General features: G+C 35.1%; 1 pseudogene; it reads left to right on the forward strand.

The window, feature by feature from the left end:
* Positions 1-7,150: 7,150 nt before the first annotated feature.
* On the forward strand, positions 7,151-7,247 carry LOC122122669 (annotated as a pseudogene).
* Positions 7,248-10,090: the final 2,843 nt, after the last annotated feature.

Below are 10,090 nucleotides of genomic sequence, written 5' to 3' on the forward strand. Positions count from 1 at the left end.
AACATGGTATGAAGAGAATAATCATGTGACATCTACTTTCTTCTACCTGTATGTAACACAGGAAGCAATTTCCTTAATTATTTGCCACTGTATACAATGAGAAAAATGTTAGTTTTGAGGTTTCTTTTTATTTTTGTTTTTGATTTATTGGTTTGTCCTAGGGATTGAACTCTGGGCCTGGACACTGTGTCTGAGCCTGTTTATGCTCAAGGCTCGTGCTCTCCCCCTTCAACCTCAATGCCACTTGTGTCTGACTTTTGCTGATAAGTTTATACGATAAGAATCTAGGGAATCTTCCTGCCTGGATGGGCTTTGAACTGTAATCTTCTGACCTTAGCATCCAGAATTTATATGATAGTTAAAAAAGTATAAATATAAATAATATTTGCAAGTGTTCCCATCTCAAGAATAACAGTGTGGGGGAAATGATGCAACCCAGTTTATTGTGGTGTTCTTTCCAAAACATGAATGGCATCACATTAGCAGAGTTGTATTTTTTTCACAATAGAGATAAGCTATTCATGATGTGAATTAAGGGAAGTTTGAGGTGCACCCTAAAATTTGAAAACTGTTGGACTAGGATGACTCTATGTCATAAATATTGGGATTGGTGGTCATAAAAAAAATAGCTTACTGTGATAAACAATTGCTTACTCTTGAAGAATTATTACCTATGGTACATAGTTTTACCCTCAACCAGAATGTGGTTATTTTTCTGTTGACTCTCAATCTGTAACACCCCATGGAAAAATGCATCTATTGCAGAATTACGTAACATGCAAGCCGGTACTGTTTTGAATCTCTCAGGTATGGAATCTTCTGAATTTGAAAATGAGTAGTTATTAGCCATTGGAATGTTGAAGAACACATATATTCTGTCTTCTTAACAACTTATTTACTTTTAAAAGTCATAGGATTCCATAGAATTAAATTGTTTTCGCTTTTAGTATGAGAAAGTACTATATTTATTCTTTTTTAAAAATATTGGTAAGTATATTGTGAAAATATTGTCTAGTCAGATAGCATTCAAGTTGATGGTCCTCTGATTAAAAAGGATAGTTAATTCAAATGAGACGCCAAACAGTATTGATTTTGAAAAAGGTACTACATAAAGAATAATATTTACTATACCAATACAGTGAAATTTTATTTCATGCAGCTTATTTTTTAAATTTAATTTTATTGTCAAAGTGATGTACAGTGGGGTTACAGCAATTTTAAGGTAATGAATAAATAACTTTGCAAACTTGATACCCCTTCCCTGATTTTCTTCAGTTTTCCTTCACCCCAATACTCCTCACAAGTTGTAATGTATATTTACAACATATTGTCTTGTGAGTATTGCTATTGCATGGGTTTGCCTTTGTCCTTTGTCTCACCATTTTTTTGTTCCTCTTCCCTTCTCTAATTAACGTAAATATATACACAATACACAGGCTACCAAAATCAAATACAGCAGGGAATAAAGCACAGGGGAAAAACCCCAAAGAAAACAGAAATCACATAGCACATTAAAAACAACAACTGCAAATAATATTCTCGTTTTCATATCTTGGAGTTCATTTTGCTCAGAATCAGGTTATATGGTTTTATATACGCATAACAAAGCCACTGGAAAATAATAGTTTCATGGACACTATATCATGAAAACAACATGTTAACTGTTTTTCATGGTAAAGGTGGGGTTAGGATTGGTGAATTCGCAGTTCTAATAAAAGAATTTCAAAAGAGTTTTAAAATTATAACAGGTAAATTTTTATTTGTTGAAATTTTTTAACAACTTTGCCTATTATGAAAATTTAAATTTGCCTGGGAAAATAGGCGTTCATGCAAAGTAATCCATGGAGACTTTGCTGAGAGGGAGCAATGTGGGTGAAGATGGCTCATTTTCACACTAAACAAACCTCAGAAACCTTTCTATAAAGCCTGTAGGTTCCCTTGAGAATTGTCCTTACCCAGGAAATCTACTCTTACTGTGTGAAACAAGGTTGAAGTGGAATTTAAATTCAAAGTTCTTTAAAAAAAAAAAAAGACATCAAAATTTGTGAATTGACTTTAATTACCAAACAGTAATTCTCTGAAAAAGATAATTTGGGTCCAAATATTTAGGGAGAAAGTGCCCTCAACATTGAAAGAAGGTATTGGGTTTACACTTTTCTGTTTCTAATACTTTCCACAATGTCTTTGCACTTGAAGCACTGAACAACAGAAAAAAATCTGATTGGATACTTGAAACCAATGATTTCACATTTTTTAGTAGCTCACAATATGTAATATCCTTATTAACATGAAATATTGAGGATTTCACTTATTAAATAAGCCAAAAAGTTTTGGGATCAGAAAATAATTGAGCAAATTGAAAAGGCGAGAAAACTCATTCTTAGAAGCCCTAGCTAAGCATATTTACTTCAGGAGTGGAGGGAGGCCAAACTTTTTGATATTCATTGTCTTAATATTTTTGCTACCTAAAGTGATTTTACGGAGCCTATTTAGCTCACTACAATGCAGAACAGATTGAATGAAGTATTGAAAATAAATTCCACATCCAAATAAAAGAGTTTTAAAAGGAAAACCATGAAGATGTAGTGTGGGTTGAGCCGGTCAGATCTGGTTGAGTCAGCTAGAGTAGCAGTTGAAGCACACTTCCTGCTAATAGAGACGTGACCCACAGGCATGTCTGCCTAGCTTGCCAGCCATGAGCAGTCCATGCTCCCTACAAGCCCGGGAAGACCAATCAGTGCCTGTCACCAAGCAGTGCCCATCACAAGTGCCTTACATCAACTCCCCACTAAGTAATTGGCTGGGAAGGACTCAGAAGGTTGGGAAAGCTGGGGCTATATAATCCTCCCCTTGTGCAGAAATAAACAAGACCTGCATAAGCCTGTTCTCCCAACGTGTGTTCCTTGTGTGAGTCATTCATACTTACCTCCTGCTGGAGATCTAGCCCTACAAATGGTGCCCAATGGGTGGCTCGATCGCTTTCTGCAGATGGACGGTCGAGGGTCTAGTGCAAAATTAGTGCCTCCATGGGCAACCTTCCCCCAGCAGCAGGAGAGCCTCAATCACAAGCATTTGTTGCCCTGCTCCGGAGTAGGCAGATAAAAGTATTACAAAAGGAAGCTAGATTAATATGGGAAATAGTAAATGAATTGTATCCCTGGATTGACTCCGGGGCCATTTGGGATCCAGACAGGTGGACCCTCCTCCTTCAGGCATTTCATAAAAAGGAAGTCCTTGACGGCTCTGAGCTGCCCCTAATCTTTTACCCCATTGTAGTAGCTATTCAAGCCTGTCTATCAGGGAAAGAAGAAGGGGAAACTCTGCAAGCGTTTAACATCTCGCTGCAAGAAGAAACAGAACAAAAGGAAAATTGCGAAGCTGCTTTAGCACTCCCATCTTTCTTGTGACACAGCAAACAATTCCAGCAAGAACACAGATAACCAACAACTTCCACTAACAGGTGACCCAGGGGGCCAGCCAGCTACGCTTGTACAACCGCCTCCCCCACACTATCAGTCACAGGAAGCCTGCCCAATCACTTCTTTTGGCTGTTTAGGCAAGCCTGGGAATTCTCCTCAGAAAATTTTGTATCCTTGGGCAGAGATATCCAACTTTGCCCAAGAATAAAACTCGTTGTTCCCCCTGTAATACAACAGTGTTCACAGGCCCCACATCTACCATGGCAACGACAGCCAAGCCTATAATTGAACCCCAGTTCATGTTCCCTGAAAACGTCCACCGAACATCTGCACGACCTAACCAATGGTACCCCCATGACCCAAAAATACCGGGCCACTGTCAAGGAAGATGGGTTACACTCCCTGAATGCTCAACAGATGCTCGAAACCCTTAGCATTGATCTTAACTGCCCCCATGATTGGAAGAGCTTAATGAACTGTAGTCAACAAGAAAGTTTAAAAAATGCTTAGAATGTATTCCTAAGTACCAGTTTTATAAATGGCTTTGCACTGTGGTTTGTGGTTATTTTATTTTACATGAGATAATATTTTCTACTACCAATAAGTTTTGGAAAAAGAAGAAAACTAAAATTTACTATTGTAGAGGAATATGATAGAAGTAGAAGAAAGATTTTATGTTTGTCAAATCTCTGATGAGTACCCGTATTCAAGGCTTAAAGTCATATTTCTTACTATGTTAGACAGATAGGGAAAACAAAACACCATATGATAAGGCAACTATTTGTGATTTTTTAAAATGTACTTAGTATGTGATGAAATTTACTTTATTAGCTAATGTTTTGGTTTGAAATATGGGAGGCTGATCTATTTAACAAATTTTTGAAGTCACCTACTGAAAAAACAAATGATGGGGGGGTATAATTTTTACACTTTAATGAATGGATGAACCTGTTTGGCATTAGTGCTGGGTAAATAAATAAACTCTATTGTAACTTGCTCCCTACCCTTGAAAAACTATTTATGTCACTAAATATCATCTACTTGTAAAGTGTTATCTGGCAAATGTGATTTTTAAAAGTTTATTTGAAAAGGAATATACTTTCAGGAGATTAAATGTAGCTTATCATTTGTTTGACAATGACAACATTTTTATACTACAGAACCAAGTTTTACTGAAGTACCAGTGTTTTGAAGCACTAAGGATCTTCTCAATTAATGTTTTTCTGAATTATATTTGACCTCTATGTCAAGTATTCCTAGCATTGGTAGACCAAATATGGATCTATTGTTCCAGGAACTATTTTTTGGCCTGCTGATGCTGCAATGAAATTATTCATTAATCATTAGGAGAGGGGTATTACAAATGATCTAGTGACATTTGTGGTCTTGTTCAATCATATATGATGGTCATCTGAAAATTAAAATTTGAATTACTGTACTTTCACATTTTGTGATTTCATCTTGCATTTTAAGTTGCCTTGCATTTCCCAATTGCTTACTGATAATTCCTGCATTTCAAGGAATTGGGGCCCTGAAATATAGAAAATGAGAAATTGAGATGGGTCTTCAATTACTTTCTGTTGGCATGTTGCATGGACGTAGGTGAGAACTCTTGCCTTAGTTATCTGATGATGCGGATAACTGGGACCTGGGATCCTAGGACCCGTGGATCCTGTAGAAGAATAATAGCTTTTAGACATCATATAGAAAAATTTGAGTATAATCAGTAGGAATGCTTCAGAAACATGGAGAAAAACAGTTTGGGACCAGCGAGTTATAACAATAAACAGAGCAGCAAAGTAAAATCCCTTATAGATTAGAAGCAAACAACGTTGTTGTTTTTACCATGTGAATTCAGAAGACCAAGAACACTTAGAAGTTATCACAAGTTTATACCGAAACATTGCATTGATAATTTTTATATTCTAATATATATTCTAATCCTGATTATTTATATTCCAATCTATTTATTGGAATAAATATCAATTAATTTTTCAAATTATCAATTAATTCTAATAAGATTCACTGTGTGAAATATAAAATCAGCACATATAAATATAAAATATATAATAATATATAATATTAGAAAATGTTTGGCATTGTTCTGTTGTGGTAAGGGTATCAAAGGCAACAGTTTTTTTTTCTTTCTGCTTATGTGGTGATGAGGAATCAAACCCAGGGCCTCAGGCATGCAAGGCAAGCACTCTACCACTGAGCCACAAGAGGCAACGGTTTTAAAGTATTATTCCATTACCTCTACTCAGTGTTTGGTAGAATTAGAGCTAAAGCTTTACCATTCCGAGATATACAGCCTAGAGGCAAGAGGAAACACTGTGATTTTTTCCATGCCTTTCCATTTCCTAACAAATGGGGCAATGTCATTCTTTCTGATGGAGGCATAGAATTCCATTGTGTATATATACCACATCCCTTATTTGCAATATCTAGTATAGGTATGAGTCAAGCGGAAAAAGTCAGAGAATGTGATGTTAGAAAACGAACCCTCAAATATGTATTTTAATGTTTTTGTTTCTTTCATGCATGTGTTTCTAACGCATTTATAATATTATTTCTTTGTTGCTTTGTATGTCCCTCCCCCACAGTGTAACCCCTGCTTTCACTATATTTGATGTCAGTATGACATGTGGAGGAGACGGGGACAAACAAGTCTTTTAAGGATTCAGGTGGACCTGTTGCAACAATGAGAAGTACAAAATGTCATGTCAAAACCAGCTTTACAATGTCAGTGGGGGGGGGAAGGGGGGTATGATTGGGTGGGGGGGAGGGGGGAGGCTGGGAAGGGAGGTGAAGGGTAAACAAAGGAGGAGGCTGCAATGCTTGGTAAGAAATGTATGCATTTTTTCTGCCCATGTAATTGTAACCCCTCTGTACAGTATGTTCTCAAATAAAATTAAATTAAATTAAAAAAAAAAAAGAGGAAACACTGTGATTAAAACATTACCAATTTAAGGCCTAATAACGAGGAGAAACATATGGACTTCTTTTGGAGCTATGGAATATATTTGGTGATAGAAAATCAGTGGTGTAAGTTCCTGCCTGCTTGGATGGTAGACAGGCCAAGACATTAGGTAATCATACATATGAACAATTTTTTCACCTTCTTGGCTTTAGCATCTTTTGAAATGTTAGGGTGTAATAAACAATTATATTTTGAAAAAATACCTTCTAGTCTGAACAGTACTGTCTGAACTGTTTGTCTCTTCATGATCCCTTGTAACAGATTAGTTTTGCTCCAATAAGAAAATCTATGCTGTCAGGGTAAGATTCTGGTTGGTCTGTTCCTACATGGAGCAAGGATAAAGGGTCAGGAAGACATTTGTGCCAGTAAGACCTCATTTGGGAGATTTTAAGCTGCAGAAGTTTAAAAGTAGCTTTTAAGCAAGGCTTATTTTGACTCCATTATCTCCACAAAGCTAAATCAGTTAATAAATAAGTACTTGAAAATCCATCATCTTTGGACCTAGATATAAAGGCTGCAAAGTATGATCCAATTTCAAATGAAAAAGACTTAAAATAGTCATTGAAAAAATTGCAAATGTGAGCAATTGAACAAACAATATAAGTTTTTTCCACCATACACAGAATTTTACAGAAATAAGATGAACTGCAATTTTGGGAACAATAAGGTTTCCTTCTTACAAATAGGCAACCAAAGATATATGCCTGTCTTAAGATTGCATCATTAACTACTTAAATTTCCAGGATACTACATGCTTCAGCAGCACGTCTACCCAAATTACAATACAGAGATTTACATGGCTCTTGTACAAGGGTGATATGAAAATTTGTGAAGTATTGCATATTTTTCATTCTTCTGATGCAAGAAATTAAAAACAGTTATTAAAAAGTTGATTACAAATATACAAGTGTAAGAATACATGTAATTCATAGAAATAAAAGTTAGTTTGACATCATTCAATCTTCACTTTTTACAAATTCCTTTACATAGCATAACCTTTATAAAACTTTTGAAATAAGATAACATTGTCATTTTATCCTAAAGAAATAAAATTCTTTAAGGACCTAGGAATTAAAGGAATCTTAAACTGTTTCTATATGGAATGCAATCTGAAAGGACACATTTATTAATGAACGTATATATTATAAAACAATGTCGAATTCAAAGGATTATATCTAGGAGAGAATGAAATAGGTTATGGACATTACACAAACAGAATACTAAATATTTTTAAATATACTTTTTTCAGACATGCACCAGAAATATCTTTACTTTCTGTATTACTCATTTCAACAGATAAGTTAAAATTATTTATGATTTAAAAAATCACAAACTCTATAGAAATCATTATAGATGTATACAAACAACTCAAATATATTTTGACATCAAAGTCAGGCAATTCACTTGGAAGAATACCATGGAATCCATGAATTTTTAAAGTAAGATATTGCTGTTGCTTTGTATTGTGAAAATATTTTGTATGGACACATAGGATGGACTGGCAATTTTGAAATTTAAGAAACTTAACTGAATCATTAGGACTTAGGAGAACAATTTGTACAGCTTTCCAAAACTTCAAGAGGTAGTAATACATACTTATACTTTTGGCAATATCAAATGCAGCTTCTTCCAAGTTGTGCTTCAGACATGGTTTGAAATAATGGTTCACCAGAAGGAGATCCAGAAATTCTTTGCTATATCTACTCCCAGCAGCAAGGTGCAAGGGGGTCAAGAGGCCTTTAGTTTGGGCTTTTTATCTGTATCATGATGAAATAAAGAAGCCACTGTGGTATTATTCCATGTATAAGTACTGTGCAGGGGTGTCCAGCCATTCACAATTATTCCAGGAATATCTACCTTGAGCCACCAACTCATGGACAATGTCTAAGTGTCCACTGTAGGCTTCTCGATGAAGAGGGGTATACTCATCGTCATCCCTAGTATTCACATGAGTGGCCTTTTTGGAAAGTCGTCTCTGCACTGTAGTAAGGCTGTTATTTTCAACAGAACAAAGAAGAAATTTGCTTGAATCCTTCGCCATTTTTTTCTTGCAACTGATACCATTTCTCACTTTTTCATCTTGTTCTTCAACTTCATAGCAATTGCCTAACCAGAGACTTTGAGTGCCAGTGAGAATGAGCTGTCCATGTATTTTCCCAATAGTTCACATTGGATGAAATGGTCAGAAAAAGCCGGTGAATTTTCTGCATTTGTTTTTTTCACTATTATTTATTTTCTCTTTTTTCATTTTTACTATTCTAAATTATTCTAACTGGAGAGTAGGGAATTGGTAGAGAGCAGAGGAAAGATTTTCCTCCGTATTCAAAGGTACAGAATGAAAATGAGGACTAGTGGTGTCTTCATGAGCAGTTTATTCTAGGAATGATAAAATAGGAAATAATGCTTTCTATGTAAATGAATTGGGAAATGGCAGAGGAGAAAGTGAAATGATGCAACCAAAAATATAAAAGCAAAATAAATTAGGGTAATTATGGAGCAATCTTATTATCTATGAGAACCATGAAAGGGAGAGAGGAAGAGAGAGACAGATGTGCAATGATCTAGCTAGCCACAAAATCCATCCCTCTGATCAAATTATAGTGCAAATAATTTTATTTTTTAAAAGAGATGGAAATAGAATTTAAGATCAAATGTCTCCATTGTTTTTAATTATATTTTTATTATCTTAAATACTTGTACAAAGGAATTTCCATTAAACAAATCAGTTTTTTAAGTATAATGGATCTTTATATAGCTTTTCAACACCCTTCCAAACTTCACCCCACTTTAATTTTTTTCTAGTTTCATACTATCTGAATTGAATATTATACCTTCACTCTCTTCCTCCATAACTCTCTTTATTCCTTTCTTTTGACTTCCCCTCATATCTTCCTAGTGATAGTTTCCTGGTATTCATTTTGTTGGAGTAAAGTTCAATTTCATAAGAAATTAAACCTTTGAAATAATAATCTGCAAATAGCATGCTTTGGTTAATATTTTTGTGTAAACTTGTATAAATTTCTATCTTCCAAATATGAGACAGAGCATGGGACCTTTGTGTGTCTGGCTCTGACTTAGTTCACTTAATATATTTTTAAATCTATCCATTTCGTTGCAAATAATGTAACAGTCTTCAAATGGATGGGTGCAATCCAATTGTGTATATGTGCCACACTTTCTCCAACCATCACTCCACCAAAGGACATCTGGGCTGTTTCCGTAACTTGGCTACGGTGAATAGCGCAGCAGTGAACATGGTTGTGAAAGTGATTTTCTGTAACCCTTTGAAAGAATTCATCATTACCTTTATAGGAGCAATCCTCTAGATAGTTTTCCAGAATAAGAATATCCCTCCCTTCATCTTCATCACAATGTATTGCAAGTCCTCAAAACCACATTTCCCCCTACAGGTCTCAATAAGCTAAAACCACACTGTGCCCATATTCTTTCAATACATTTTTTACATAATTGGACATATAATTAAGTGAGAACCTTCTATATACTTTCCTAATGTGGGAATGAGGGACATGACAGAGTAAAAGTAAAAAATATGTAATTTAATTAGCTATTATCATATTTAAAATCATTTTCAGCTCTAATTCATAGCCTCACATAATATTATTTTAATCTTTATTTGATTACTTCATCTAACCCATAAATTATAACAGGTGAGTTTAAAGCAAAGGCAAAA

This window comes from Dipodomys spectabilis, unplaced genomic scaffold, assembly GCF_019054845.1.
Source record: "Dipodomys spectabilis isolate Male_0828 unplaced genomic scaffold, ASM1905484v1 ptg000214l, whole genome shotgun sequence".
NCBI lineage: Eukaryota > Metazoa > Chordata > Mammalia > Rodentia > Heteromyidae > Dipodomys > Dipodomys spectabilis.